A 19,119-nucleotide genomic window follows, 5' to 3' on the forward strand; every position below is an offset into this window, starting at 1 on the left:
GTTTCAAGAATCCGTTTCGTCTTTGGATGACGCCACCGACTGACATGCTCCGATGTCCTAGGCAAAGAGAATCCCTCGGTGAAAGCACTAGCCAAAGTGTAGGCAAGACAACAGAAGAAAACGTTTGGACGAAACACAGCAAACAGAGGTATACACCTGGCTTATCATAAAATGACCAGACGGCCACGTTCAAAAATAAAAATCAAATGTTCCCCACAACGTTCTTAAATTTAGGATAGTTGTGAAGCTTGTGGGAAAGATCCCTTACTGCGTGCTCAGCCCGGGAAAACAGCAGGGAGCCCTTAATTTCAATAAGTAACTGCGCTCTATAAGGTTAATTCGTTAGACATGCGGTACATTTATTGACGTTGAATTTGTCATGCGGCCGTCCGTAGCGGACCCACCAAGGTATATGTGTACGTGGTAGCGAAGCTTTTATAGAAGCCCACATGTCGAAAAAATGGCGGCTCATCGGGCACAGCGTAATTATATGTCGAAGGGAAACTTCCGGTGGAACACAAAACAAAATAACAAAATCTTTTTAAAACAAACAAAAAAAAAACCGAAACGTCTTTTTTTTCTTTTTCTGAAGTTATTTATTACTTTTAGGCCGATTTGTGACTCGCTACAAAATCGCTTCCTTTAGTCACAAGGCCGTGTTTTCACAGGTCGGTTAAACGCCAGCTGCGGTCTTTAAATCTTTGTTCTTTCAGGTTCCTTCGAAGATATGAGTGACTTGAAATTGAATGATGTAACCTCACGACAAATTAATTAATCACATTGCTAGAGTATTAGTGTTTGAATAACCCAACAGTAACTCTAACTCAAGTACCCTATTTCTCTAGAAGTCGGGTTTATTCGCTCACAACTATTCAACCAAGATATTCATCAGAACCAAAGATTCAATATCAAGTGTTATGATGGAAGAAAATGTTACAGAAGACGCACCATAACATGGTAACGCATGCACAGAGGCTGCCTGTTGTGTGGGCATTGGCAGTTTAAATGGCCCTCAATTGCGTGGAAGTTTCGCAGCGTGTCAAGAATAGCTGAGTTCAACACTTTAAGACGCGGAAAAGCATTGCACCCGTTGTTGCGGTTATTGCGCCAAACACAAAGCTATTGAATTTGTAATTAAAGTGCTACAAATTACCAAATCGATTGTTGGTCGCATTCATACACCACAAAACATGTAGTCATATTTCATATCAATTGAGTGCTTCTCCGTGCAATACAATACCATAAATTACGAATCACTAAGCAACGGCGAAGTAAAATAATTGCGCGGCGATCACACGATGTGATGCATCCGCGACAGCTGTGATGCTTATTCGACGATATGACGATAACGGTCGATTGACAATTTTTCCGCTAAATTAAGCGGGGAACCTCAATTTGTCTGTAGGTCTTCAGGTCACATGAAATTAATTTTCCCGCCAAATTGAGCGGTGAAACTGAATTGGTACATGTTGTGGCTTACGACCACGGTGCTTACGACAAGAGACAGGACGAGGTGCAGCCGATGTAGCTTCCAGAGCCAAACGGTTTTTAATGTCCCGTGCCCTCGTTTTTGTCTCTTACATCCCAGGCGCGCGCTCACTTCTTTGCCCGCCGCCTCGCGCTATTTATTGAAACAATACCCAAACACAAAACTCCTTCCCCATCAATGTTTTGGCTGACTCACACAAGAATACCTCTCCGGTGGCCTACGTTGTCGTATGCTACTTCGAAGCACTGGTGTGGTCGGTACCGCTGTCTAGGAAAGAGGCTCCATATCGAAGGCAGCAGGCTCTGTCATGTTGTCTCGAGAACCACCGGACGCCCTTCGTGGTGTTGCAGCCGGAGTGTCGACATTTCTTCTCTGTGCAGACGAATCTTCGAAGTGTCTCGGACGGACATCATCCACGTGCACATACCGATGCTGATCTTGCACTATCACGACGTAGGTTGATGCACTAACTTTCTTCACAACAAGTCCCACCAACCATGCAGGATCTGTCGGACGTGATCCCCGGACGAGGACTTGGTCGCCTGCTTCAAAAGTTCGCCAAGAGCCTCTTCTCATGTCGGCGGCTGTCTTGATTTGTTGCTGGCGATCTCTCATGCGTCTCTCCATTTCAGGATGAAGGAAGCTCAGACGGGTCCTAGGCTTCCAAGAGAGAAACAGCTCGGCTGGAGTTCTGTCGGTCGTACCGCTTGGGGTATTTCTGTATGCAAACAGGAACTGGTCGACTCGATGTTGCATCGATTTCGGTACACTCGTCCGTTGCTCGTCAATTACCTGCCTCAGGAGGTCCCTCTTGACGGTTTGCACACACCGTTCCGCGCTTCCATTTGAGGCGGGATGGTACGGAGGACTTTTCGTGTGGCGTACCCCATTCATCGACAGAAACTCTACGAACTCTGTCGCCACAAACTGGGGTCCATTGTCTGTCACTACCTCTTCTGGTAGTCCAAACGCGGCGAAAACACTTCGCAATCTTTCGATAGTACATTTTGTCGTAGTGGAACTCATTAGAAACACCTCTACCCACTTTGAATGAGCATCTACGACAATCAAAAACCAGTTCTGATCCCGGTATGCAAAATCAAGATGAACCCTTTGCCATCTGCACGTTGGCCAACCCCACGTTAATAATGGAACACGTGGTCGCGCGTTCTGCGTTAGTTGACAAGTACTACAGTTTTTGACAGTGTTTTCGACATCATATGTTATCAAAGGCCACCCACACGTGACTACGTGATAGCATTTTCATTCTGGTGGTGCCTGGATGTCCCTCGTGCAACAGGGACAACACTTTTTCCCTAAACACTTCGGGAATGATCACTCGATTTTTCCATGTTACACACCCTTGGTCAGCCGACAATTCGTGACGGCGCACAAAGTACGGTTGCAATGCCTCATTGTCCACATGTGAAGGCCATCCGTTCTGTGTGAAAAACAACACCCTTTTCATCACACTATCCTTTTCAGTTTCTCTCCTAATTTCACCAGCTGACAATGGCACTTCATCCACCGCCGAAAAGAAACTGACGTAGTCTCAGCTATCGTTCACGTTGGGCAAAGGCAGACGTGACAGCGCATCAGCATTCTGAATCTGGCTACCCTTCCGATAAACCCACTTGTAATTGTAGGCAGCAAGTAAGAGAGCTTACCTCTGCATCCTGGCTGCTGACATCGCCGGAATTTGTTTTCCATGACCTAACAGCCCTACCAACGGCTGGTGATCCGAATAGATGCTGAAATTTCTGCCATACAGATACTTATGAAACTTTCTCAGCCCAAAAACAACTGCTAGGGCCTCTTCTTCAATTTGGGCGTAACCCTTTTCAGCCTTGCTCAGGGTTCGTGATGCATAAGCAATCGGTTTCTCATCATTCCCAACTCTGTGAAAAAGCACCGCTTCCACTCCGTTCGCTGAAGCGTCACATACGAGCCCCAATTCCTTTTTTGGGTCATAGAACGTTAAGACGTTTTCATGTGTAAGCCACGCCTTACTTCTGTTGAATGCGTTGTCTTCTGCCCTTGACCAACGCCATTTTGTGCCCTTCTGTAATAAGTAATACAACGGCATCAGATCGGTTGACATGTTCAGCACAAACTTGCCATAAAAGTTAATCATGCCCAAGTAGGCGCGCAGTTCTGATTCATTTTTGGGGCATGGGGCCTCCCGTATGGCCTTTACTTTCTCTTCCGATGGTCGAACTGCATGTTGATCTATCATATGTCCCAAGTAATGAACAGACGTCTGAAAAAATCGACATTTTTCTTTCTTTAGTCTGATGCCTTGTTGGCTGAACCGTGCCAGCACGCTTTCCACCTTTTTATAGCAGTCCTCATAAGTTTCTCCCGCTATTAGTACATCGTCTAGATAGCACGCGACATTTCTCAGCCCTTCCAGTACTTTGTCTATGACGGACTGAAAAATCGCAGGAGCACTAGTGATGCCGTAAGGCAATCTCGTGGACTTAAACAAGCCAAGGTGTGTGTTCACAGTGACCAAATCTTGTGACTCCGGATGCGATTGTGGGCATGGCAAAGTCCCTCATAAAGGTGTTCAGGGGCCGACCCAGTCCTAAAATTAGACGAAAACCGACAACAAGACCGGTGGTGGTGCCTTATCTCCACGCCCTCTCTCATCAAGTCAAAAGAGTGGCGCATAAGTTTAACGTGCCAGTGGTGTTTTCAGCACCCCAGAAGCTGTCACGCCTGTGCACTGCTGTCAACCGAGGGAGGAACAGTGATTTGCAATGTGATGTCAACCACCGCGCTCCTTTCGTACCATGCGCAGTGGAGGTTGTGTATCAGATCCCCTTCACATGTGGTAGGGTGTACATTGGACAAACGGGGAGGTGCGTGAACGAGGGGGCGAGGGAGCATTCCATTTCTCTCCGTTCCTCCCCCGCTGGCCACTTAGCGGTACATTGCAGTAGGTCGGCTGCGTACCTGTTTTTCATGACTTGACGATCTTAGCGCGCAATAATAGTAAGACCGCCAGGGAGATTGAAGAGGCATTTTTCATTTTATCTAAAGGGGAAGGGCAATGTGTGAGCGCACCGTCGGTGCGCTTGGGGGATGATAAGGTCCTTTTTATCGGGGAGAATGGCAGGCATGTGTGAGGGTGATGACGTGGTAGAAATCCTGTCGGTTGGGTTGTATAATTTTTTGTGTCTTTATTGGTTCTTTCCTATGGTCTGTGTTTATTTTTCTGGTTCGCCTGAAAATTAAACTTTAGTTGACTTCTTTCAATTGTCCATTGTTCAATTTTTCGCGCTGTTTTCACGTTTGACGATGTTAAACCAACTAGCCCAACTTACCGCCTTGTTGCAATTCCAGCTGCTGGTAGGCTCTAGACAGATCAAGTACGGTAAAGTACTTACAACCACTCAGTAAAACGAACAAATCTTCCATGAGCGGGAGAGGGTGTTGATCCGTCCGACAGACTGGGTTTAAAGGGGTCATGAAACGCTTTTCCAACTTTTTCCTGTTTCGCTTTCCTCCTCAACTCATAAATCGCGCATTCCACCAAACAGTTCAAGAAGACGAAAAGAAGGTAGGCCCCTCTCGCTCGGAACTTGGTTTGTGTACCCGGAGAGAGCCATTGTCCTTCTAGAAGATTAGCCCGTCGCTCAAAAGTTTCAAAGGTTTCTTTCCTTAGCCCGTTCACCCCTAAGCTGACAGTGGAAGCTACGTGCTCCTTGGGCTAGCCACACTTTTGCCACGTAAGCGTGGCAAATGTGGCTGCAGAGAATGAAGTCAGGTGATGAAACGGAGGTGGCCGATTGGTCCGGCAAGCCCGTAGCTTCCACCACAATGTCAGCTTAGGGGTGAAGGGTCTAAGTGAGGTCCGGTTTTGTGTGACGTCAGTTTGGACCCGATGACACGCTTTTGGGACCGCGGATGTATCCCAGTGAAAAGGCAGAGCGGTTACGAAGGAAAGGAGGAACGAAATAGTCCGCTGTGTTTTCAAATTTTCGCACTGAATGTCAGGCTTTTGATTTTCTACCTTTTTTCTTTTGGCCCACTGAACGATGTTCTATTAGCAAAATCCCAATCTAAAATGATCTATCCCAACCCAAAAATCGTTTCATGGGCCCTTTAAGGTCACTTTGTAATCTCCACACAACCGGACCTGTTTGTTTGGTTTAGGTACCACTACAAAAGGTGTCGCCCACTCACTTTGCAACAGTGGTACCAATATTCCTTTTTAACCAGTTTGACCTGTTGTCCCTTCATCAGACCCACACCTTCTCCAAAACGTTCCGCGTACTTCTCAAGGAGCCTTGCTTCCTTTTCTTCTCTTACGCTGTTTACGCATGACCAGTCTAGCCTCAGCTCTTCTAGCCAGTCGCGACCAAGCAGCGGGGTTACGTTTCCCCCTGGTGCCTTAACTACAATAAGAGGAAGTGTCTTTCTCTGTCCATTGTGCTCGACTGGTACTGACAACTTCCCAGTCACCGTGAGAGAATTCCCCCCATACGTTCTCAATTTAAGATTGCATGGCTCCTTGGGAATGTTTGCCCAGTACTTCACACATTACGATTCTGGCACTACCGACACGGACGCTCCAGTGTCTATCTGCATTCTTACGAGCTTGTCGGCTACTTTAACATCTACTTCATAGTTACGCCTTCCCGTTTAACACGCGTAGACTGTGTAAAGCTGCATATCATCAGCTCCATCACTTGCGACATGTTTAACGGAGTCTGTTTTGGACCTACAAACTTTTGCCAGGTGTCCGACCTTTTTACAGACATGACACTTGTATTTGCGGTACTTGCAGCGCTGTCCAGTGTGTAACTGTCCGCAGTAGGAACATGAAGACGTGGTGCCTCCCGTATGACCGGATGTCTGTTTAGTCGTGGAAGCTCGTGGACCCTTAGGTGACTTGCGCCACCTTTCCCTTTTCTGTTGCCGAACCGCGTTCACGTCGTCTTCTTCTCGTTGGCTAGACGACCCTTGACGACCTGCAGTAGGCTGAAACGTGATGGTTTCCTTGCGTGCGAGCTTGATGCTTTTAGCAATGTCACGCGCGGCACCAAACGTCAACGTCGTCTTCTTCAACAGGTCGGACTGTGTTTTCTTGTCTTTTAATCCCGCGGCAAACCTGTCACGCAAAGCATCATCCAAGAAACTGCCGAACTCGCAAGTCAACGCGAGCCTCTTCAGCTCCACTGAAAAAGTGGCTACCGTCTGCTCTTCCTTTTGGTAGCGACGGTTAAACTTAAACCGCTCGGCTATCACCATCGGCCTCGGAGCGTAATGACCTTTCAGAACCGCCACCAACTCCTCCCAGCTTTTCTCTTCTGGTTTGACCGGATGGAGTAAAGTCTTAAGAGTCTTGTACGGTTTCTGGCCAATTGCGGTGACAAAAACAGAGGGCCTTAGGGCTTCGCTTACCTTTGTAGCCTTTAAGTAGTGTTCGAATCTTTCGACGTAAGATTCAAAATCTTCGTCACCATCCTCCACAAATGGATCGAACCTTCCCAACCCTGCCATGTTCGTTCGTCCTTGCCGTGGCCCGGTGGATTCCTTCTACGATGCCCGTTGCAGTCGTGATGGACGTTCCATAGCTCGTCGCCAATTATGTTGTGGCTTACGACCACGGTGCTTACGACAAGAGACAGGACGAGGTGCAGCCGATGTAGCTTCCAGAGCCAAACGGTTTTTAGTGTCCCGTGCCCTCGTTTTTGTCTCTTACATCCCAGGCGCGCGCTCACTTCTTTGCCCGCCGCCTCGCGCTATTTATTGAAACAATACTCAAACACAACAGTACACATACCCAAGCAGCACCAAAAAGTGACTTTCGATCGGCCGACGGTTGGCCAGTATCTGGAGAGCTTGGCCCCTGGAAAGTTCTTGGCCATCGGCGACATAAACAAGGCCGGCAAGAGTCCGGCCACAAACTAGCCGTTTTCAGCTTGGCCGCCGGAGACATAAACACGGCCGGAAAGTGTTTGGCCAGAAGTGCTGATTTTCAGGCGGGCCGCCATGGACATAGACGCGGTCGGCAAGCGTTTGGCCAGCAGTGCTAGCTGTTTTTCAACTCGGCCGCCGAAGACATAAACGTTAGAGAGTTTTAGCTGATCGGGTATCGTTATGGGGGCGAAAAAACGATCTACTAAAACTCTCTACTATCGGGAAGTGTGGTCAGAAGTGCCAGACACCTGAGCCACTTTTGCGCTGGGCAGTGGGTAGCTTCTTTGGAAATCCAAAAGCTGGCCTTCATGGGACTCTCCAGTTCCCTCGGTATTAGGGAGTTTTAGTAGACCGTGTTTAACCCTCCGCTAACCCTCCGCTACGAAGAAACCGCTACTGCGCCTGCGCGCCGATGGCCTTGGTTGTAGAGTTCCGGGTAGCGGAGGGACATAGCGGAGCGGGAAACACGGTCTACTAAAACTCGCTATTGACAGCAGGTTAGACGCTCGCTATTCGCCTCGAGATCGAACCGTGTCGCCACCGTGCGGCCGCAATTGGAAACGTGCGAAAGCGGGGCTACCGCCCTGCGTCGTCTGCTACGGGCGCACGCTGAGAAGCATGGATCTCGACGACGCAAGCCCGTTTCAGGCTGAACCTGACATTCCTTATTAAATGTTTTATGTTTTCGTTGCCGTTTCTTCTTACTAAAGTTTGTGTCATATCGTTTCCCATGCGTAGAAATTCAGCAAAACGATTATTATGCGGAGGGCAAGTTCGTCTGCTTCTTGCGCAGGGGGTAGCGGTGACGTCAGAACGCCGAGCCCTGATTGGCTGATCGCGACCCCCTCTCTGAGCGTCGTCTGCTCCTTTGCAACGTCGTCTGCTCGCAACGTCGTCTGCGTCTGTCTTACCTTTCCTGCGACTTTCGAAAGCGCAGAGGCCAGATTCACGAAACGATCTTACGCCAAAAATGTGCGTAAGACAAAACTTAAGAACAAATTCGTATTCACGAAACGAAATTTTCGTAAGTTTTGCGCAGGTTACGACGAAATCCTACGGCAGCTCCGAAGCTGTCTTACTCACTTCTTACGATCAAATCAGCATGGCCGACAGTGTCGCGGTCGCGACGATCCACGGACGTTTATTTTTCTACGTGCGCTTCTCACGCGTCCCGACTTCAAGCAGCAAGAAAAAAGTAAAAAGTACTTGAAACAGACCACGACGAACAAGAACGCTGGATCCACTAACACCCGGGAAAAGCTCCAACGACCACGATACCACCGAACGCGACCAAGCGAGTTCCGCAGTTAGGCCTAGCAGGCACTCCGCGACTCGGCGACCGTCTGCCCACGACCGGCTGGCGTGCTGAATGGAATATGCCCGCGCGACCCTTGCGAACCCTTCGCGTATTATACTTTGATCGCTGACCTCAATTTTAGATTGAGAGGTCAATTTTTTCTCTTGTTATCTCCTTGTTTCCCGAGGCAACGGTGACTCTCGCCGGTGAAAAAGCGGTGAATCTCCGACAGACGCAGGAAAGGTAAAGCAGCCATCGCTTTGTCCACGCCGTTAAAGAGTGAGGAGTCTCACCGCACACGAAAGGGAGGGAAAAAGTATTTGGGAGGGAACTTTCGGACACTAACACGCTCACTCTCGGTACTTATGCAAACAAACCTCGGCGCCTCGGGACAACTCGCCAGTGAGTTCTTTGACTTCTCTCCTTGATGCGCGTCTGCTAGTTGTTAGACGAAAACAACGTACCGCTCGAGTTATTTCGTCTGCCCTCTCTGAAAGGCATAGGCGTGCGCACAGGGGGGGCAGGGGGGGGGGGGGCGGCCGCCCCCTCTAATCATCTAGGGGGGGGGGGCGCAAAGTTGGCCCGATTCATGGTTTCTTTTTCGACGGCATAAAACACCGACGCCAAAGTTCCCTCCCTCTAGTGCGCGCAACGAAAAAAAAAAAAAAAACATAAAAAGACGCCGCGACGCAGCGCCAGGCGCCAAACCGTCTATGGCCAGCCGTCGGCGAAAAACCCTCCAGGCGCCAAGCCGTCTATGGCCAGCCGTTGGCGAAAAACCTGACAGAGACAACTGCAAAGCCTTAAAGGCTTTGCAGTTGTCCCTGTCACTAGCTGCGCATGCGAGCGGACGTTTTCAAAGCTCGCCATTGTGAAAACAAAGCTGAGATCAACTCTGAGTCATGACCGGCTTCGGTGGCTGCTTTTACCGTTCGTTGAGCGACAGATTATATTGTCAACAAGTTCTGAATCAGTCATTGAACAGTTCGCGACAAAATCGCGTAGAATTTTGCTTTAGACTTTTCAAGATTGGTGAAAAGTACTATATCTCCCGCGTGCTACACATTTTTAGTAATCTAGCCATAAAATATGTTTACCACCACATAACATATCCATTAGTTTGTATAATGTTTGTTGAGCATGACGTAATGCCTGCGTGTTATCTTGTGCACAAAAAGTAATTATAGCCCTTGTTTCTATTACATGTTTCTATAAAGCGCCACAAAGTAAGATTATCAACTATACATTTGGATACTCAAAAAAAGAAAAATGACATGTCAGAGTTTTATCTTCAATAATTACTAAATATTGTAACTTGCTGTTTTTCGTATTTTTAATCTGCGGTATATACTCGTGCTTTTAAGCGTTGCCATTACGTCGTGTATAGGGTGGCGTTTTTCGTCCTCTCCATGAACGTTGCAGACGCCATATGACAGCTTTCGCCATGTGTAGGTGCACCCATGCGTTTGCCCTGTATGCATACCATATTTTCCATACTAGCAGAGTGATGTTGAGGCAGTATTTTTAGATATCCTGTGCTGTTAAAGATGGCATATGTGTCGTATCTTTCTCTGCATGGTTCAGAAAGAACAAAAAATCCTTTGTACGCGCGTTGTGTCACCGACGCCTCAGCTGCGCACGGACTGCCTTTCTTTGCGGACGTTTCACAAGAAAGTGAAACCAACTGCTTAATAATATTTTGTATATGTTAAAATTCAATATTGTTGAAATAAATGTTTCATAACCATATCTCGTCTCAGCACTACTATATGAGCGGAAGGACATCAGTGGGAGTGCGTTGATAGAAGGGGGGGGGGGGGGGGGGGCGCTCTGGGAAAACCTCGCCCCCCCTAATGAAAAATTCTGCGCACGCCTATGCTGAAAGGCGAAGTCGACCTCGATCGTAAAGACCTGCACTTCCGAAAGTCGCAGGAAAGGTAAGACAGACGCAGACGACGTTGCGAGCAGACGACGTTGCAAAGGAGCAGACGACGCTCAGATAGGGGGTCGCGATCAGCCAATCACGGCTCGGAGTTCTGACGTCACCGCTACTTCCTTTCTCATGCGCAGAAGACGAAAATGAGCCCACTTGCGAGGCGTATTAAGTCGGAAGCTTCCATAATCTTAGTGTGTTTGGTTTGTAAACAATCGCTGGTCCCACGTATTTTTGTTATCTCGCACAAACCGTGGCTTTCATAAAGCATTGAATGTTGAGTGGGTCTGTGGTTTGATTAGAAAATTAACCCGACTTATCGCTATCCTTTAATAGACTAATCAATCAATACATCCGTATGCTGATTTTTCGCCGGTCATATTGCGTGAAAGACGTTAAAACTACACATTTTTGTACTAGTTTTACTGTGTCATAAATGACATATTGCATTCCCATTCTAAATATGAACACGGGAAGCCTTTTAAAATGAAGTATTTTTAAGTTATTATTTAAACAGTATAATCACCCTCGGTGAAATCACAAGCACGCTGAAGTGGTTTACCGTGCAAGCCTGAGCCACAAAAGAAATAAAGACGTCAAAAATATTAAAGCAGGCATTTTTTACTCCTTGTTGACTTTCTCCAGCTCAAGACTCCAGTTAACTGAAAAAAATTGCAATTAAAGCATTACTTGAATTATCTGGTTGTTAAATGATGAACTGCCCAGTCCCGATATACGCTAGGTGAGGGCGGAGGCTGATCGGAAAGTCTCGTGAAGGGCCCTCATCAGTAAAAGAGTATCACAGCGGCCGATGCTGTTTGTGTCGTGGAGCGCGTCATTTGTTTGGGTTGCACAGTCTACTGTGGTTGAATACAAAATTATTTAGCCAGAAATTTATAGTATTAGCCTCTTGACAACCGCAGCCCTCACTAAGAAAATTTAAGCGGGTGAACCCACACTACCGAGAAAAGCATCTAATAACAGGAACATTGCTGCGTTACCGTCGGTGACACTCGTTTATTACAGTCACGGCACATATATTAGAACAGTTTGTTTCACTTGTTTCAGTTGTCCTGCCAACCGTGCAGTTTGCCGATCTTAACTAGAAGAGACACACTCTCCTCATCGCAACGCAGTAGATTTATACAGACTCCAAAAAACTTACCCACACTAAGGCACAGTAAAAGGACAGATGAACTTAATAGCATGGCAATTTCCAATACAGCGCTAACTTATCTTCATTCTAAATATTTATATTACTGCAAAAGCTAGAAGTTAAAAAAAGAAAAGCATAGAAGCTGCGATTCCACAGCCCACAGTACCAGTTTTATGTTATCTGGGTGGGAATTTATAGTATTCTTTTTAATTCCCACGTTGATGAACCGATACATCCATTTTAAAATAAAAAAAGTATATTTACATAAATATTCCAGTTCAGCCGGAGACAGGCATCAGTCGTGGTGATCCATGCTTTCCAACGTCTGCCTAGAGCAGACGACGCACCCACAGAAGCGATTATATCAATTTAGGCCGCACGCTGGCAACACGATTCGATCTTCACTGAAGCACCGGATAGTACCGCATCCTTTTTCGCTAGAATTGTTTTCCCACCGATAGTATGCGACAAAATAAACGCAAGAACTTACGCCGTCTCGCGCGCGAGCGTGGAGTCTATGGGGCGGCCGTTCTCCTATACCCGCTTTGATGATGATGATAGCGCGACCGTAGCGCCACCACTAGGTCGATCTCGAGGCCAATACGTGTTTCAGGCCAATCTTGTCTCCGGTTACGGTTTGTTGACTACAGTCTCGAAGCTGGTGATGATAAGGCAGAACACGGAACCTGCCTGAAGCCCAAGGCCACACATAGTGTACACTGCTCTATCAACCTTGGGTAAAAGTGACAAATCCTCTTGCTGTGTTTATTGTTGGGATGCCGTACCCTCGTTCTCGCCTTGAAAGAGCTGCTGCATTTTTACTTCCATCTTTGTTTTCTCTCTCCCTAAGCCGAAATCGTGGTAGAAGGTGCGCAATCGCCGGACCAATCAACCCCAGACTTTTTATCGCTTACCCCTCTCTCTGTGCGCGGGTAACGGCAGAAGCGTGATAACGTGGTTTGGCGGATGACTCATTAGCCGTTGACAATTCCGGAATGCGTGCTTGAGGGCCTAGTTTCGCGTGTGGTGCGACCTGCGGGGCTTCTGTGAGTTTCTCTTCTGTGGAAAATGGTATCTCGTTTCAAAAGTCCTACCCGTATGTCGACAACAAACGATTTCTTTAAAGGGATGCTGAACCGAAATCTGGATTCCCCTAAACACGCGGCAAAAGCGTGCAACGGGATGCTACAAACAGCAAAACATCACTCATACAGCGATATCTCAAACGGATGACCGTATTTTTCAACAAAAAAAAAAAAAAAGAAGCGCAGTTGGCAGGAATGTTTACGTCATGTTTCTCCGAGAAGGAGAGGGAACGGCCTTGCGTCTTCTCTGCTTCGCGGCCTTGAAGGAGCGAACCGAACAGAGGAGGAAACTAGGCATCTTGACGCCACGCGCCTCGTCGGCCTGGTTCAATCTCGACTTCTTTTTCCAAAAATACGGCCGTCCATTTGAGATATCGCCTTAAAGGGGAACTCCGGCGATATTTTGAGCAACCCCAACTAACCATATATTCGAAATCGCCGTCCGTTACTCTTTTCGGTAGGCTATTTAGTATCGCGAAATTCAGAATAGTTTTTGTGAAATCGGCAAATGAAAACGACGCCAAAACTAAGATTCGAATATACCCGCGCTTTTTATTGCCCTGACGTCACGGTTGGGCTGGATTGCAGTTCGAGCAGGCAGTCTAAATATGAACTATGCCGAGCATTTGTATCGTGCTGCTGCGCGGGGGCTGGAGCAACCTTCCAAAGCATTCATTTGACACCATGAAACTGTTTGTAATCAGATGTGAACAAAGTCTACAGCCCAAAGAGTGAACTCCTACCCAACCATGACGTCACTTTTTCAATGTTGCCCGTAGAGCTTTTCACTTTGAAAAACACGATGAGGTCCAAAATTTTAAATTCTGTAACTGCACGAAAAAACGTTATTTTGTCCAAATATTTGGGTTACTAGTCCAGCGATGTTTGTTGGTGTGTCTAGCAAGCTTTTAGGCAAATCGGGGACTATGAAGAAAACGGCGGAGTACCCCTTTAAGGGCGGTTCAAACAGAACCGGAATACGGAACCCGGGAGCCGGAACCCGTACTGACGTAATCACTTCCGGCTCCCGTTTACGGGCGCTGACGTCACGGAGTGACGTCACGGCGGCTCCCCAGGCAACCAATCAGCGGCTGTCGTCAAGCCGGGTCGTCGCCGGGGCAGCCCGGGCAGCCCGGGTATGATGCCTGTAGCCCGGGCGCGCGGCGCGCTTCGTCTAGAGCGGCACCGGCGGCACCGCGGCACTCGCTTTGTTTCGTGATGGCGTCGTCTCGGCAGGATCCCGGCTACGAAGCTCGAATTGCCTCACTTATGAACCTTTGTGCAGTGAGGTGCGTCACAAATGCAAGAACTATCACCTGGCGTCGGCTGACTACTTTCGCGGCTGCGTGTGAGCAGTGCCTACGGAACGTGAAGAAAAAGAAGAAGCGGAAGGCCGTCCGCGAGCTCCTGAAGCCTCGAAAAATGCTCGACGAGTATGCCACCATCGTGAGACTACAGTCCTACAGTGTTGTGAGACAGATGTTCGAAGACCCCGACGACCGGGAATTCTTTGAGTGCTTCCGAATGTCACGAGCGAGGTAGGGTGCGCTGCTTTTTATTTTAGGTCATTCTCATGTTATATATCAAGTGGCGTTCCACATGGGCCCGCGCGTCACTCGCAGGAATACTCACCTGGAGCGTGCGCTCCCGCAGTGCAAGCACGTTTATATCATTTTTTACGCGGCAGGATCACGAGAGCAGCTTTTGTAACATTCACATGCTTGCCAAATTTTACTGCGTCTGTGCTACAAAAAAAATAGCAATAGCATGCACATGTGCAGCTCGTACGACACACTCTTTCGGTCCACAAAATCTGGTCAAGGTGTTGTGCTACTTTTAGTGCATGTATGAGGGAAGCCCGTTGTGCTTCCTTGTCCTTTGTGCTAGCTAGGATGTGTGCTTACAAGCTTTCTGCACGAAAGCTCGCGCTACAGAACCCAGGGATATTGGGTTCAATCCCCACCCCTGCCCGTTTCGATCTGGATGAGCATCGTACCAGCAGACGTTCGTGTTTCCCTACTGCGTGACGGGTGTTAAAGACCCTAGGCTAGCGGTCGTACAGTACTGCCTAAAAACTGGTCTACAGCGCGTACCAGTGTCGTTGACCTTTTTAACCTTTTAAGTGTCAGATGTAGCTCGCACGCACAATGGTTGCAGCTAGGCACGTAGCCTGGATTTTGTTTCGGGGGGGGAGGAGATTTTGTCGGTCACAGAGTGCCCGAGGCTGGTAAAACATTGTGTATAAAAAAAAAGAGTGAACAAGCATGCCTTAAAAGCTGGAAGCTTAGCACATTTGCTTATTAATAACATCCCACTGCCTTTCTGGTCTCTTTGCAGCCAGCAAGCCAACCACTGCCTGCCTCTACAAACGGCCTTTCTAAAGGCCACTCACATTTGCATTGAAGAGGCCGTTTCATCGGGTTGCAACCACCTCCCGTGTCTCCGAAACCGTGTCAATAAATTATTAAAAGCAGTATCGAGTTCTTTCACTTCTCCCGGTCCTTGTGGTCGCTACGATACCTGTCGTAGATCCAGGGGTACCGCTGAACTAGCTAACTAATCCATAGGCTTTCTCGGGTACGTCAAACGCAGCGGCACTCTTCTTTGCAGCTTGAGCTGCTTTCCTCGCGTCGGAGACGGGCGGGAAATTCATCACCGGAGCTTTTTTTGCAAGCAAGCACGGAGCGACTGAGGCATTCGCACGCGGAACAACGTGAACGCCAGTGGCAAGGAGGGCGGAGAAGGGAAGCGCGCCGCTCTGATTGGCCGCGGAGAAAATACGGAAACCTGCGTCACGACCCGGGCAGGAGAAAGTTGAAAAAATTTCAACTCTTCAATCCGGGTGGCGGAAGCCGTATTTACGTCACCGGCCGTACGGAGGGAGCGCTGACGTCACTACGGGTTCCGGCGCCCGGGTTCGCAATCCGGGTCTGTTTGAACCGGGCTTTACTAGTAGTGTCGTAGGGATTGTAGCGTCCCGCCTACATCTCCAGCATAGTTTTTTTGAAATCCAAATTTCGGTTCACCATCCCTTTAAAGCCCATGATATTCTTGTGATGCGTTTAGTGTTCGGATTGGCAAATGACAGCTTTTGCTACATCGTTTTGAATCTTCACGGATGCTTACCTTCTTTTTGTTTTTGAGAGGTTGTGTTGCAGTGCCGGTGTCGACATATATCTCGGATTACATCTTTCAAGTCCGGTATCTTCCACGTAAATGCGTTGCAAACTACTTGGCAACAATTGGCCGTTCTTCTAGGGATATCCTTCCGGATTACTTGTAGAAATAGGCAGTGTCTATCTCCTGGCAGCCGGGATAATAATTTTCCCCCGAAATTGTACCGGCAGTGGCGTCCCATTAGCTTTCTGAAATCATTCGGCGATTCCCGGTAGAATACTGACTTTCTTGTTGTCCCGCTCCCGCCATTTTGTGGAAACACGTTTCATAAACGTTTCGTGGATATTCGTTTCATGGGCACGTTTCGTCAACACTAACATTTCACCGACACTCGTTACGGGAATTGCACGCTGCAGGGACATCTTTTTGCGGTTGTGTCACTGGCCGGCAGACCCGTTCACGCAGCTCCGCAACGACATTCTCCGACGGCTCATTAAAACAAACGTTAACCCACGTGGCCCACCCTCCAAGCCATTTGCGGCGAAAATCTAGGGTGACTTGTTACAAAAAAAAAAAAAAAGAAGCTAATCATGGGTATCTGTAAAACAATCTGTTGATGAAACGTTGCACGACGAACTGATTGAGAGCGCCAAAGAGAGACGTCTGCCGGTAGAATTTTGAGAAAATTATTTTTCCAGCTGCCGGGAGTGGGCATGGGAGCGCAAGCGTAATGCTGACGCTTAACCAGGACATGCTCGTTTTCGTACAGCTCCCATTTTTCGTCTTGGTCGGACTCATTCCTGGAACCGTCATCGCTGCCCCGACCAACAACGTCATCGGCAGTCCGGGATCACCCTTATCGTCTTCTGGATCGGAGGGCCCGTCAGCTGTTTCATGGAGCGCCTTCTTTGCGGATACAGCGCCACCACCCCTGTCGTCACTCCCACAATACCCTTCGATGGGCCTACAAAAGGAGGTGCCAGAGCGTCGCCGCGCCAGTGGGCATGGGAGCGCAAGCGTAATGCTGACGCTTAACCAGGACATGCTCGTTTTCGTACAGGTCTGTAAACATTTCTCCCTACATACTAAGCGAACTAGCAACGTGTACCTTCTTCTGCTCCCATGCCCCGGAGTGCTTATTGTATCTGTCACTGATCATTTTTGTATGCTTAAGGCACTGCTACTGCAGTGTGGTGATGTGGAAACCAATCCGGGACCCCTGTCTGCCTCTGAACAAAGGCAGTTAAATGACATGTTTGTTATGCTACAAACCATTGAATCCAAATCAACTATACTTGAAGCTGGACAGAAAAACATCAAGGTCGACATAAAACATATCTTAGAGAAACAACAAAGCCTTGATACCGCTCTGTCTTCTCTTTCTAATCGGGTTACTTCAATTGAAAAGGATGTATCTATCATTGCTGAAGTTAAGCATGACATTAATGAGCTACAGGTTGTGACGTCTGAGCAGAGTGCTGCAACATCAACCTTGCTTGCTCGCATAGACGACTTAGAGAACCGTTGGCGTCGTTCAAACTTGTTGTTTTACGGTATCCCTGATGCTCCTAGCGAGTCTCAACAAATTTCTGAACAGAAAGCACTCGACCTTGCGAAGGGCAACGTGGGCGTCGCAGTTGATAGCTCGCATGTTGAGCGTGCGCACCGCCTTGGTGCTTTCCGTCAAGGGAAAACAAGGCCCATCATTTTGAAATTCTTGTCTTTCAAAATGAAAAACCAGCTACTTTTTTCCGCCTCGAAACTAAAAGGTACACCCTTTTCATTATCTGAGGATTATTCACCAACTGTTCGCACCGCAAGGAAGGCGTTGCTCGTATATGCCAAACAACAAACTTCCCCATTCAAACTAAGCTTCGATAAACTTTTGATCGGTCCAAAGACATATACCTCCGACCACCATTCTAAGTTAGTAACTGAACTTCAGCGATAGCGCAAGGCGGGGAGTGTTCGAAACAGCAGATTAGGCTCGTATGAGGGCATCAGTTTTTTATATGCCAATGCTCGAAGCGTTCTATCTAAATGTGATGAGCTAAGTACCATTATCTCGTCTTGCAGCGCCAAAATAATCTTGCTGACCGAGACGTGGTTAACTCCTCAAGTCACTGATAGTGAAGTACTGCCTGATCACCCTAATTTCATTATCTATCGTCTCGATCGACAGCAACGACGCGGTGGTGGCGTTCTTATAGCCGTAGATAAAAAGATACCTAGCAGAGTTGTTTCTAATCATTCACAGCTTGAAATAGTTTGGGTCTGCTTACAATGCAGTTTTAGGTCTGTCTTGGTTGGTGTTTGTTACCGTCCTCCTGACGCGTCACACTCGTTTTCAAGCCTTCTTCACGATGAATTGTCATTACTTTCAAAAGAATATCCAACCTATCCCATACTTTTATTTGGCGATTTTAACTTTCCGTGCATTAATTGGAACGACCCAACTCCTGTCTGCTCTAAAAACTCCAGTGTTTGTCAACAATTTATTGACATCGTTTTAGATTTCAATCTTTCTCAGATAGTTTCCCTTCCTACGCGAGTCTCTCATTCCTGTTCAAACATTTTAGATCTTGTTCTTACTTCTCACCCTGAATTATTTCCAATGCCTTTGGTATTCTTGGACGGCATCAGTGACCACAAATCAATTCATTCTTACATAAAAGTTGAAACTGCAAAAATTGTTCGTTCAGGAAAGAAAATATTGCTATACGACAAAGGGAATTACGAAGAAATAAACCGAGCGTTGTGTGACTATTTCTCTTTTTTCTTAAATAATTTTGATTTTCGAGATGTTAACGAGAATTGGAACTTATTTAAAAACAAGTTAGATGAACTTGTTAACATTCATATCCCATTCAAATACCTCAGGCCTTCCTCGGCGAAACCATGGTTCAATCGACAGCTTAGGTCTCTCTATAACAAAAAGAAAAGGCTTTTCCGTGCTGCTAAGCGTGATGATACTCCTGAGTCATGGTCCAAATATAAAAATTGTGAACATAACTACAAAATGAAACTGCAAGAGTGCAAAAGCGTGTACTCTCAGCAGACGCTCCCTTCAATATTACTTAACAACCCTCGTCGTTTCTGGAGTATTGTTAA

The sequence above is a fragment of the Ixodes scapularis genome, unplaced genomic scaffold (genome assembly GCF_016920785.2).
Source record: "Ixodes scapularis isolate PalLabHiFi unplaced genomic scaffold, ASM1692078v2 PGA_scaffold4__175_contigs__length_147842914, whole genome shotgun sequence".
NCBI lineage: Eukaryota > Metazoa > Arthropoda > Arachnida > Ixodida > Ixodidae > Ixodes > Ixodes scapularis.